Source organism: Syngnathus leptorhynchus, chromosome 6 (assembly GCF_054491065.1).
Source record: "Syngnathus leptorhynchus isolate UIUO chromosome 6, UIUO_Slep, whole genome shotgun sequence".
NCBI lineage: Eukaryota > Metazoa > Chordata > Actinopteri > Syngnathiformes > Syngnathidae > Syngnathus > Syngnathus leptorhynchus.
This window is the reverse complement of record NC_141200.1, coordinates 5,130,430-5,144,082: the sequence shown is the minus strand read 5'-3', so window position 1 is coordinate 5,144,082 and position 13,653 is coordinate 5,130,430. Positions and strand designations below refer to the sequence as shown.

The 13,653-nt window shown below is 43.5% G+C and overlaps 1 protein-coding gene across 10 annotated transcripts in view; it reads right to left on the bottom strand.

The window, feature by feature from the left end:
* The window catches only part of skor1b (SKI family transcriptional corepressor 1b), a 49,435-nt gene that overhangs the window by 17,123 nt on the left and 18,659 nt on the right, over window positions 1–13,653 (bottom strand). For 9 of the 10 annotated variants that reach the window (XM_085913316.1, XM_085913314.1, XM_085913315.1 and 6 more), the window contains one exon: window positions 13,264–13,360. The gene's annotated coding sequence lies outside the window, so the exon portion shown is untranslated. Of the gene's footprint in view, window positions 1–7,684; window positions 7,774–13,263; window positions 13,361–13,653 lie in introns of all 10 variants that reach the window. The other variant, XM_085913310.1, reaches the window with a different exon arrangement.

Genomic DNA, 13,653 nt, shown 5'->3' with positions numbered 1-13,653 from the left:
ACAACGAGAGGAAATTCTCCACAGCAGCGGGAGGTCTCGCTAGTCTCTCCTCCAAACAAAATTTAAAGACGGAGAGAAACAAGAGAGGGGGAGTGATAAAATTAATGGGGTTCAACGTTTTAACACAACACCGACGGCAATGTTTGCACAGGAAAAAAAAAAAAAAAAAAACACACCAAGAATTCCCTTTACAGTTTAGTCACATTGCACTCCTGTATTATAAATCAGCGCCTTGCTTAAGTAGTTTGACCCCTTCTATAAATGTATATTAACCCTGCCGGCGCTGCCGCCTCTCCGGTTGCAGCCGTCCGCACCGGCGGCTGTTAGTGCAGGTGAGTTGGCTTCGTCCCCAGTGGCCTCTTACGCTCGCTGCCATCATAGCGGCGGCGGCGGCGGCACCCCCCCCCCCCCCCCCCCTACGGAGCCTCTCTTGGTTTGGGTCATTGATTACAAAGAGCCTCCTGGTTTTGTCTGACAGATGTGAATCCATGCTATTTAATTTGCAGAGTTACCCTCAAAGGGACCACCATTAGCTATCCAATCTGACCACAAATAGTGTTCCATTAAGCAAAGAGTTTGAGAAGCTCCGCCGCCGTGTCTCCCGACAGCACGGAGTACGCGGCACATTACGGTGAATGTTAAATGCTCGGTTGTTTAAACAAAAGGGAGATCTTACTTTAAAGAAGGTCTTTGTTTTAGAGATACATAAAGAGTCGCCTCAGCGGGATTCTTCAGGCATATTAGAGCTGAAACTGTCCTTGTTTAGTGTCTAAAGAGGGTGGGGTTGGTAGTTAAAATGTTAATAAGTGCAATTCAGTTTTAATTTAACAGCCCTCTGCATTCCTAATTACTCCACTAGCTGTGAATAAATGAGGACGAGAGCTCATCTCCTGCCCTCTGCCTTCAAAACAAAACATTCTTTCCATTTCCGATATGGAAGGCGACTTAAATCGTAGTCTCCTCACGAACACCAAAAGCAGCATGCTCGCTTCGACATTTTGGGGCGATTACTTTCCCAGTAGGCGGAGCGCTTCAAATCATTGGGAGAGCATTTGTTCATAAAGTAAAGCGGCAAGTTTTTCAAAAGTGCGGATGCAGCATCTTTAAAGGGAAATAAAAGGAATTTGATGACCGTGGAATATTGTTTTTTTTTTTTTTTTGTTCCCGTAAACATTCAACAATAGGGGCAAGTGTCCCTGTGTAGCGATGGATAGATAGAAGTGTGCATAAATTACTTTATGTAATCATACAATGTAGATTAGCATGATAATGGCGGGTGTTAATGGATGGCGGGAAGCGGGGAGTGACAGCGCTCTCAAACGAGACATGCTTGGGGCAGTGGGCTCAAACACACACACGCACACACACAACGTTGGGGAATAGCGACAAACGTGAGTGACGGGGAGGAAGCCACATCTCCCCAACAGCCCGAGGACTGGTACAGTCTTTCCAAAAGCCCGGAGGCTCCCGGCCTCTTGGGGACCTCTATTAATTGTGAGCAGAAAAGGTCCAGCATTTAAGCTAATGCTTTTGAAGAAGGTAAAACGGACCAGCAGGGCCAGAATCTTGAAGACCGCTCATGTAATCTTAGCGGAAAAACACCAACCACAATTCTGCATCATCACTATAGTTCACATATATTTTACTCTGGATAAATTCCACAAGAGACAAGTCATCAAAGTGATGGGGATCAAATCAAAAGATACCCTCAATTGTAATCATTGAGATTTCATCGTATCTAACAAGCTGAGACAAAAACTGCAAGCTGCATGAAGACTTTGATGGAAATTTCAATCAACGCCACAGCCATTAGTAAATCAGCCTAGATGCAACCCCCCCATGGAGACAAAAGGCAGGGGACAATAAGATTTAAGGAAAAGTCAAGAGCCCCCCCCTTGAAGACTGTGGGCACAAGCCCCCTGAAATATAACAAGTCATGCTTCTTTCATCTGCCAAAGCCTTCCTAAGCCTTGCAGGGTGTGAAGAGGAAACATAAGGAGCTGTAGATTTACAAAGCGCGCGGCTATGACCACTCCAGTGGATTAATCCGAATTGGGCTGGCTTTGCGCCGGCAGCAAATTGATCAGGTCTGATCCGGCTAATCCACAGGTCCCTCAGATTTGTATGCATGCTCTGCGAGTGAGAGCGCCGCTTAACTCTTCTCGGCGGACTGTCGCGCTACTTTAGGATGTCTCGGTCAAGCACAGAGTTGCACAAAGAAATGTTCTGATCATATTTTTGTGGAATTATTTATTTTTAAAAAATGAGTTAATCCACTCTCTGCTTGCATTGCTGCAAATAAAATGCAAATTACTGCCACCTGAAGGATTGGAGTGGAAGAAAATTACTCAGCACATTTGTTTTTCTTTTTTTCATAAATGTGTTTAAATTCATTTATTTATTCCTTTATTTATTTATTCAAAATTTCTATTTATTTACTGTTTGTTATGGCTGCCATTGAGCAATCATGAGATTATCAGAGAATATTCTAAATAAGAATCGTTTGAGATATTTTTATCAACACAACAAAATATTATAGAATACTGATGAGCTACAATTACATTGAAGTACAGGGTCTGTTAGTTATTCCTATTGAGGTGACCTCAGCCTATTCCACAAGCAAAAGTAGTTCCCGTCTAGGGAAACATACCCTCTTGACCCTCTGACAGTCAGGACTGAGTAGCGAGCTGAATTCATGAGTAAATCTTAAGGGTCAACATTGCCACAAAAGGACTCAGAGGAGAGTGGAGAAAATTAATTACAAAGCTTTAGTGTGCAGTGAATGACGGCTGGCTTTTGTTAGGCCTCGGCACCGGCGGCGGAGGCAGGACCGTCCCGGTGCCGGCGAACCCCTAGCGGCCTCGGCAATTGTCTAGCTGCCAAGCGGCGGCCTTATCAGCACCCGCATATCAATGAAGTGGCTGTCTTATTTGTGCAAATGGTAATTACAACATCTCTGAGCATTAAAACAATGTCAGTAAAGCAGATTAGAGTGAAATATTTCAACAGACGATAAACAAAAAGAGATCTCATCATGTATATCAACCAAATCCGCAGACACATTTTCCCGTGGTCTCTGTCTTTCCACGTCGACACCGTGGAAAGATCCGAGAGTATAAAAGCGTTTAAGCAGGATGAAGCTCAGAGTTTAATGTGTTCCATCAATCCCATTCTCGCGGGGTTGCAGCCTGTGAGACCGTCAGAGTAGTTTAGTGGCATGTTGCAGATTAAAGGTGCAACGCAAGAGTCAGGTAACAAGGGACAAAATAGTCTTGCCAACTCTCAGTTTTAACTACCCACGTTCCCTTTGGTCCACCCTCATTAAATGCCGAATGCATTTGTCCTTGGAAGCTTTTACACACGTTTCACACATTCTCAGTCAGATGTTCTGTTGTTCACAACTAGCCACATCCAAAGGCCATTAGGCGCAAATAGATGGTGTCGCGTCTAAGTCTCGGCTCAGCGTGGGTTACAGGGGCAAAGCAAATAAAGGCCACCTTTAAAGCCTTTCTGACAATATAGCGCCTCTCAAAAGTTTGCACTCTACAGAAATCCGTCAGACCCGACACCCAGCAAAAGAACGCTGGTGAGTACAAAGTCTACACCTCCCCAAAAAATGGAAAAAAGAATGGAAGAACACACAATATAATATAATATAATATAACTTGGTATGAATTAGTAAACCAAAAAGGGTAGAGGAAAGTGACTAACTCCATCTGGTTAATTATTTATCAAGCATCACCATCAGGTCCACACAACACTGATACTTCAAACCTTGTTTCTGCCAAGCAATTCCTTTCAGTGCGTTTATATGATTAAAAGTTGCAACGAGACTCAAGTAAGAATCTGCACTGCGCTAAATAAATAGATATGACCTCACCTAAGAAGAAATAAAGCCATCAGGGCAACAATAACATCTACTTTCAAAGATAAATTGTCCTTCCGCTCTGTTGTAGCGAGCACGTTGGGGTCAAAGGAACGAAGCGGTATAGCCACAGTCAAGTGACTCAATTACCACGTCTGCTCTTTGTGTTGACCCCTCAATTAGTGTGGAACTGTAACAATCTGCCCAACAAATACAGTCATTCATCACCAACCGTCCAAAGCAGCCAGCTAGCTTCACTGAGCCAGCCGCCTCACAAGAGAGAGGGCAGGCAGAGGTCAAATTAAAGTCTGGCCTTTTGTAACTAGCCTCCTTAATATCTGTTGTTGGACAGGATCAGCTCTGATAGGCCAGCGGTCATTACACATGCATTGCAACGTGAAGCTTTCGAGGCTGCTTATAAAAGGGAGATTCAATACGATAACGCCGATTCATGGGCGTTCCAATGCAGTTGGACTCAATTCCAACCATATTTTTCAGATGGGACTAATTTGAAAATGCGGTGGAGTAAACGAGATCTAATCAGGTGATGGTCGGCTCGCTGTCGTCACAGGGCGGCGGAGTGGAGACTCATCGTCGCCGCTCTCCTGCTGCGGTTTGAGTTGCGGCAAAAGTGAAACGGTGATGATTTAATTATGACACTGGTTCATTCAGTCACAGAGGTTGGGTTTCCAGTCAAGGGTGAACTGATATGAGCCAAGTTAGGTTTACCTTTACTGAAGTCCAAGCGGCTAACATTTAATCTCCCTGGAAGGGCAGCCAGAGGGTGCGGGGTCTCCGAAGGGAACGTCCTGTCCCGGCATCCAGCTCTGACGCGGGGCCTGGTTTATTTATGATGGATCGTCTACCCAAGTCCGACTTGCTACCCGCGCTTGTTCATCTCTCGCTCAACACAATGAGGAATTCGATTCATTCTTAGTGACACATCAACATTTTCTGAACCTAATTTTGCAATCAAAATGTTAGAAATTCCCCTAAAAAGTCAGAACCTCTTCCTCCTCCTCCTCCTCCTCCTCCTTTCCTCTCCTCTCCTGAGTATTCCCCCGGCTATCCTTTTTTTTTCCCCGTGTTTTAATTAAAAAGACAGATGGGTGACTTAAAAGCAAGTTGTATTTAGGTGTATTCAAAGCGTTCCCCTTCTCTTCTTGACCGATACATAAAGTAAAGCTCGGGAGACCCTCTGGCAGAATATTTTCTGGGAAAGCAATCTAAAATAATATCCCCAATGACCAAGCGCACACAAATAACCAGGTCGTAGTGGTCGGCCCGGCAACGTTTTTCTCTCTAGGAGACACCGCGCGTACACGAAGTGAGGCGTAAAACAAATTATGGAGTACACAAACGCTCGGCCTCCTTCTACCGGGCCCCTATGTCGCACGTCTGACTCGACGCTAAATAATACTGTCGGTGTTACTAATCAATGCTACTGGATTACTTAAAAGTGGAGGGCGAGATAAAAAGGTACAAATCAGGAAGGCTCTTCTGCAATAGTGCCATAAAGGCGTAGAACAGCAGAGCGCTATAGATTTTCCGGGCGGCTCGATTGTGTGAGAAGTTGTTGGGCTTGCATTATTGACTTTCTCAGTATGGTGGAACTGTGGTAGTTAGGTTGCCTTTCCTCAACTCTAATTATGGTGTCATAAACAGCAGAGGCCATTAATGAAACCCACTCATGGCTTTACAGCCATAGATAGGATTTGCAGAGGCGGGGAAAAGGGGGGGGGGGGGCTGTAAGGCCGTCATGGTATCAATCACAGCAAACTACTACTCTGTTGAGTAACGAGCATGAGAGCTGGTCGATAAGTCAGCCAAAGGGCCGTCCGACTGTAATAGAGACACAACGGAGGATGGGAGACGGCGGTATTTGACCTGCGACTGCCTGTCACGTTCACAGCGCAGCGCTCGTGCATCACCGAGGAGAAAAAGTCAGTGACGTGGCGTGCTGGAGTGAAAATCGATATTATACAACAATGACGCATGTCATGTTTGGCCCGTGATTGGGAAAAGTATTTGTTCCTGTTGCTACCATTAGTTCAACATTAAAAAAACATTTGGAGTCATTTTATATATGAGGAAGCAAATATCAACTAAGTGAAAAAGGAAAGGTCAAGTTTTAGGTGTCAAGGTAACACGTGGGTCGCTAGAGATCGATACGACAATTGTTGATGGATAATTTAGCAAAATGGATTTGGTTGCTTGAAATGTTTCATTTGATTTGATGAAATGGCCTGAAAGTAGCTACAAAAACAAGATTCACAAATCTATTTCTCTTTCAAATTCTTCTAATACAGTCGTGACTTTAATTTTTGCAAAACGTCTCTAGCGACTGTCAAGTCGACGTGCATTTACAGTACGATGACCGCGGCGAAGCCATTTCGACTTTGTAGAGTAAGAGGCAATAAAATGTAATTACAACATGTTTGACTATTAGCTTGGAGACGGAATCTCAAGCAGACCAAGCAATTTCACGCTGCCTGTAAAAAGCGAACAAGGCGGTGGCGGCGTTACGGTTGACAGGCCGCGACGCTGATGGCCTTCCGCGGCCCCGCGACTCTGTACGGCTAAACTAGACAAATCTATTTCAGACACATATTAGATAAATATTTATACGCCATAAACTGTATCAATAAATCCCCTGGGCGAGGGAAGCTATTCCGCAGCGTGTCGATAACAGATTCCAGCGGCAGATAATCATTTTTCTCTAAATGGCGGGGCTTGATATGACATCGATACATGCTGTCAGAGTTCATTTAGGCTGGAGCCGCAGGAGAAGCATCTCACTGAGGGGTTATGGCACCCTTCTATTCAGTTGTATTGATCGTGAGGCGGCGAGCGAGCTGTCACGTTTTGTGTCGGCTGCCACGTTAAACGAGCGGGAGACTTCGGGCCGCTCCATTTGACCGAGGTGTTACGAGAAGGGTGGGATGGGGGGGCAGTGGGTCCTTTTAATTGTCTCATTGAGACTCGACTGCATACGAGGGAGGGGAGCCCCCCCGAAATGGCAATTGCGCGGCGGCCGGCGCCGCTCCGATACGACCAACATACACAATCAGTCAGGATAAAGATCTCACCCTCGGCGCTGTGAAAGGGGGAAGTGAGCAGCGTTGGGTGAAAATCAATACGGAACCGCTCATTTTGGAGGGACATGTGTGTCACAGTCAATAGGAGTTAATAGGCTGGCTTGTTCAGCGAAGACAGGCGGCTTGGGAGAGAGGCCCGCTCTGACAGCTTAATACATACTGAATGGCAAGCCGCTTGCCCGGAACACTCGCCGCGGACACATCGAGTCTGGAATGGGAGCTGATGGGCGCAGGCAAAAGTTAATTATAGAATAGAGCTGAAGGTCTTACACACACACACACACACACGCACACAATTACGGAATCAGCCATCCAGTAATCAGAACAGACGTGACGTATGCGCCGCAGCCACGCTCACACTCACGGCACGCTTGTTGTCGAAACGCACGCTCATCGTGTCGATAGTTTCGGCTTCATGTTGCGATTGGTCCATTTGTTAACAATTCAAACAAGCGACAATCTACGCAAATTAGATCTTGTGAAATCTTACAGGTGTACCTTATGAAGTGTCTGTTCATAAAAAGAAAAAAAACGGGGGGAAAAAAAATCTAGATCTGACAATTTTAAATGAAAAGATTTAGCAAAGGTATAATTCAGTAAAATACCAAAACAAATATTGTTTGAATGTTATCAAAATATTGCATATTTTTCCAATCTTTATTGTGTCAACTGGGAAGACATGATGGGTGACGTGTAAATATTCATAAATAGGTCTGCTTACCTGAGAGCAACATGAATCACTTCTCTCTAATTAATTAGCCACAAGGCTCATCAGTACAGGTTAATTGGCTCAGGGCACGGGTGGCGAACCTTGTGGCAAAGAAAAAAAAAAAAAAACACAAGGAGAAACAGATTTTGAATGTTTTACTTTCAATGGAACGAGATCCAGATCTGCCAAACTGGTTAATAATAACTTCATTAATTGAGGTGTACAGGTCACACCGTTTGATTCCAGAAAAAAAAAAAAGACACTTGTTTTAATTAGTACCCATGAAAACTTCCTTTGGATGTATAATATGTCTTAATTTTGAGCGGCTAATTAGCGCTTAGGTACAATAACAGTAAAGTATTTCACAGAAAGGCGCTTTAGTCTATTAACCGGAGTTTGAACAGAAATATGCTCATATCTTGTTGCATTATTCCAGCGGGACCATTCATTGGACACTTTTGAATATGAATTTGGAGGATATTAAAGTGATTTCTATTGTGTTAGCAATGGTTAGAAAGCAGAAAGATGGGTGGCATTCTTATCGTTCTATAAGGAGGGGATGAAGGGGGAGGCTGGCTTGGCTCCAATTGACATTTCAATAAGTGGAACAGAGCGTTAGCAATTCATTCCCAACTTTTCTGAAACAATTATTGAGATGGTACCTCCAGGCGGTGTATGTTCCGGGGTCCCGGGAGTCCTGCCGGCTGAAAGAGTAATTGACTAAATTGTAGCACACACACACACCAACACAACGAGGCCATTTACAAATTTGCCAAAAATGAATCGTTTAAAAATGAAATGAGGGTGACTCTCAAATTAGCAAGGAGAATGATTGAGATGTGGCTCTGGGAATTAAGAAACGTGATTTATTTAGCGCTTGGCAGAAAGGAGCATCTGTGAATAGTCCAGTGTTACTCACCAAGCCGCTCTGACTCGTATTTAAATATCACCGCGGGTTAATGGAAGGATCGGAAAGACACTACGGATCATTCAGGACAAAGAGGCAGGCTGATGCGGTTTGAAGTAATCTGAACTTACGTTTTTTTTTTCCAGACTGTAAGGCACACTTATTCAAATGATAAAGTTGGACTCATTTCCTGTACCGGATTGTTTCCCGTAATGTGCCTTATAATCCGGTACGGAAAAATACAGCACACACAGATGAAAAGCGATATGCTATGAAATCATCTGAGTTTAGGCAACACTTCAGATGAGTTTCCTAAAGACGCACAGACAGAGATAGACAGAGTTGAGTGAGACTTTTGGAAGAAAAATCCAAATCACGACACAGTTGAAGGACTGGCTTTGGGATTGTGGTGTTAGCTACATTTTACAAGGTGTAGTCATTTGTGGAGAACAACAACAAATTATTGTGAGTGTTAAGCGCCTGACAGGCGTGATTGATTGTTGTGCAGACACTGTGTTGATTGTTGCCTGTTGTTTCATTCCTGTGGCTCCCAGCAGCCACTGCTCTCATCGCCCCGGCAAAAAGCCTCCCAACCACTGATGAGTAATTACTAAGTTCATTAGCCACGCTAGTGGTCCAGAGATGTATTACAATGAGATTTGTCATCAAGTCTCCTCACTTTTTTTTCCCCCCCATTATCATCATTTTATTCTTCCTTTTCACGTGTGAATCGGTGAGGAAATGTTTAATGACTATAAAAATAAAGCTGATAGTTAAATGTAGGGATGTTGGATACGTTTCTACTCAAGTAATCGCTCTTTGAGTCCTTAACAAAACCGAGGACTTTTGATTTATAAAGTTTAATTTAACACAATGACGAAAAAAAATGAGAGGACCATTCTTTTTGCCGCGTCAAACTGCAGTACTATAGCGCCAACTATTGCTGGGTAGGACTTACTCGATGTCCAATTTTTATTTTATTTACTTAATTATTTATATTTATTTATTTATTTATTTATTTTCCTGAAATACCATCTGGCAGGGATTGATACCGATACCTAGTATCAATACTCTAGCGAAATGTGATTCCAAATAACACAGTCAGTCAATTCTGCAAAGGTACACACGTGTGTAGTAATGGAAAAAAAAATACTTATTAGCAGACTTCAAAATGGACGATGAACTCGAAAAGGGGTTGAGATGAAATGGCATTGGCGACTACAAAGCCAAGTACTCGTCATTCTGGGGAAAAAAATGGATTTAGAGTTCCCTAGCTTCGAAACATCTTTGTCCCTCCTCGCAAGCGGATGTTCAAAAGTCACCCAAGTAGCTCAGCAACAGAATATCAAAGCAAAAGACTTAATTACACAAACCTCCCTACTTGGAATTATCTCTGCGAGCAAAGAGCATTTTTTTTTTTCCCCGTAATAGAAGAATTGTTATTTATTGATCGACACTTTGTAAAGCCTTCTGGCAACACTCCAATCACCTCGGCTGTCAAAAAGCACGGAAATACACCGTGTGCCTTTGTGATTTGATGGCACGCTGATTCCCATTACTGGCTCAATTCCAATGTTAATTACTTTCAACGTAACATCATCTCCCTCCAAAGAATCTTGCGGAGACCGCTGGTGTCCCACCACAGGACAGCGGGGGGGTGAGAATGATAGGTAGAGTCGCGCTTTGCCTCCGACTCCTGGCCATTAGGCAGCGTGATGGGCTTTCCTTTTCCACCCCATTTGCCCTGGTCAAAATAGCATCAAACAGCATTTTTGGTTCAATAGCAAAGACTTCAAGTGAATAATCACAAGGGTGAAACTGTAGTTATAATAGAGGCACCTCTGGGATAAGCATACATAACAGGGGTGTCAAAAACACCCTCGGATTTCTGGAGGGCAAAGTATTTCCGCTGTATGCTGTTGGCTCTTGCTCCGACATCTGCTTTTAATTACTCAATTAGCGCCATCATTTAGCCTCCTTGACATTCATCCAAATGGCAAATCATAGCCGGAAGTTGTTCTGTTTAAACGGAGCGTTAAGAGGAATCATGAAAAATGCATACACTACATCATGTATATGGATACTTAACTAATTGAACCAATTAAAGGGAAGGGGAACCGGTTGGGGTGAGAACAGACTGGCTGCGGCCCTCCGGGAAGAAGCTTTGACATCTCTGATCTACAGCCCTGCCTGCTACATATTCAACCGTGCAGGCCTCGGGTCATATTTCCACAGACAAAAGGTCTCTGACTTCAGTCATACGACGAGCGAGAGAGTCATTTTTAAAAATTGTGCATATTGAGGTAGAGATCAGTGGATGCCTTTTTTTTTCGATAACAAACAATAATAGGAATATTTGAAATCCTTTTTTTTAATAATACTAGCACAACACTGCATTTAACATGAGCTTATTTGTATATGAAACTGATCTACTCCCCCACCGCAAAAAAAAAAAAAAAAAAAGAATGATTGTACCCCCGCGGTGTTGATTTTCTGCATGCTATGGCTGCATAAATAAACATGGGCATAAATACACAGAGGACACCGACTTTGACTAGACGGCCAAGTGGGGCAGATGTTATTAAAAGGGCTATTTATCACTGTCACCCCTCTCGGGGTTCTATCCCTCTCTGCCCTCCGGCGATGTCACTAGAGGCCCGGGCGCGAACAATGCGGCTCATCCCGTCGTAGGAATATCAAGCCAACGTGTAAAGATGGCATCAACAGTCGCACCGTGCGAATAATCGGTAAAAACTCAAAGCGGGGTCCTTGCGATTTTCGTCAGCCGAATACCTGCACACGGCAACACTTGTTCATTTTCCGCTCTGTTAGTTTATCGATTGCGAGCACAATTATCCACTTTTCTGAAGCGCTGAAGTAAGTGAATTCCCTCTTTGTTGGACAATAAGTACAGAAGGTTGAAGAAGTCATGCTATTCTTCAGCCTTAGGGGGGAAAACTCTTATTTCTGCCGCACCCTCATCATCATTAGCGGGCTGGGATAAAAACGCACTGTAATTAGTCCACTTCTGATGAGGAAAGGGCATCGACCTAGGCCGGCGTTTCCTTCTGAGCCGTTTGGACTGAAGGAAAGATTATGGAACGACAAGCCTTTTCTTCCTCTGCAGACAAGTCATTCCCTCTGAAGACAAGCAAAAGCTCTCAATGCTAATGGTTGTGTGAACCAGGTCGATTTGTTTGACCAAATTGTCAAATGTCACGTGGACTGGGCTTTTTAATATAGCACTGACTTTATTCAGACACGATATTGAAATAAATATTTGAAAATTGCATTCTACAACAATGCAATATTGATTTGAATCGGAATTAATTGTCCAGTGTGTTACCTGGCTTTTGACCCAAAACCAGATCCATCTCCTAAACAGGACAAGCAATTTAGAATACAAACGTTATCGTTGACACAAAACAAGGTCGTGTGATTGGCATCAGCGTTCTTTCTATCTACAGTCCATCTAATGTAGCTCTTTATTGTGGACATCAAGGGGCGGCCTATAAAGCCGCTCCGCTCCGCACAGCAATCCACCCAAGATTAATGAAGTGCTTACTTAACCAATTTAAACCTTTAATTCCTATTAATTCAACATAATAGCTACCCTCGCTGCCAGAATTAACAACGCCCTGGCAGTAAGCCGCAAATCTCGGCGGGCCCGAAAAGAGTCGACCCAGCAAATTCAATATTCATTGACAAATATGTAAGAGTATGTATATCACTGTTAAAATGCATAACCCCCGTGTAAGACCTCTATCAAGCGCGCTTTACACCTGTATTACATTTCTCCCTCAATCAGCAGCTTTTTCGAGACGGCCGCCTCCCACGAGGAGCAGAAAACCATTACAAGGGGAGCGCAGCTCATTTGCAGAGAGATTGCAGATCACGCTGTATCATGTGAAGCATTTCTCCCAAACCAAATTGATTTATTCCATTCCGATGTTTGCATGCAGCATAGGTAGCCGTGTATTTAATGTAAATCCCCGCTCGCCAATGGAGTTTCCGAGCTTGCCGCTTGAAGTGCGAGTAAGAGGCGGCACGAATCAACCTAGGTCGTATTTTCTTCATCTGCTTTAACCGCCTCGTGATATTTCGAGCCGATCCGCGTTGAGAAACGTGACGGAAGGTAACAAATGACATCAATTAAGCAAACACAGCGCTTGTGGCATTTCTTTGCTAAAACAAAAAAAAAAAAGGCAAATAAATAAATATTCAAGACAACTTCAATTTTAAGCGAGGGAAACGGATCAAGCGGAGCCCGTGACGAGAGGAGCCTGACTGCAAGCCGGTGGGGGGTAAAAGACGGCCCGGGGGGGCGGGTTATGAAGGGCGTCTGTTTTGAAATGAGCTGAAACTTTAAATACTGCATAATATAGAACAGAAAAGGAATAGTTCATTTAACCCTGGGGAATAAGTCGTAGAAAAACTATTAACGGTCATTACACTCTTAATGTCAACAGAGTAAGCATTAAGTATGACTTAAGATAAAAACTAAATGATCAACTTTGTTATGAAGGAATAAAAAGGATTTTGATCTTGTTTACATGCTCAAGAGCGACAACGGTAGATCGTATCGAGCGGCACGTCAAAAAAAGAGCTTCTGCGGCATTTGCTTCGTTAACTGCTCTGAGCATCAGACAGTTCCTGGCTGAGAGGAAGCAACTTTTCTACTTACCCGATCTGATTTTGTTTCTCCTCCTTCCCAAGCTCACTAGGTCACCGAGGGGATTCGTTCTGAAACTGGCAACGCACCTCGTAGGCTTCCTAAATATCTGCAAACAATAACAACATTTTTTTATTCTCAATCAAAATTGCTTATGCTTTGATTGTGCCTAATCCTACTGACCAGTGAATGAATTTCTTAAATCGTAAATTTATCGTTCTCATTTATTGCATGCAATAAAAACCAAAAATGACATCACCCCTTGTCAATTATTACGTGTCGAATTGCTCCACAATTGATTTTTGCTGAAGCCCTGCCCAACAAAATGGGGTAACAACCAAGACTGTAATCAAAAACAATGACGACTGCCTGAACCAAATTGCTTTGTCCATCTAGTGGAAA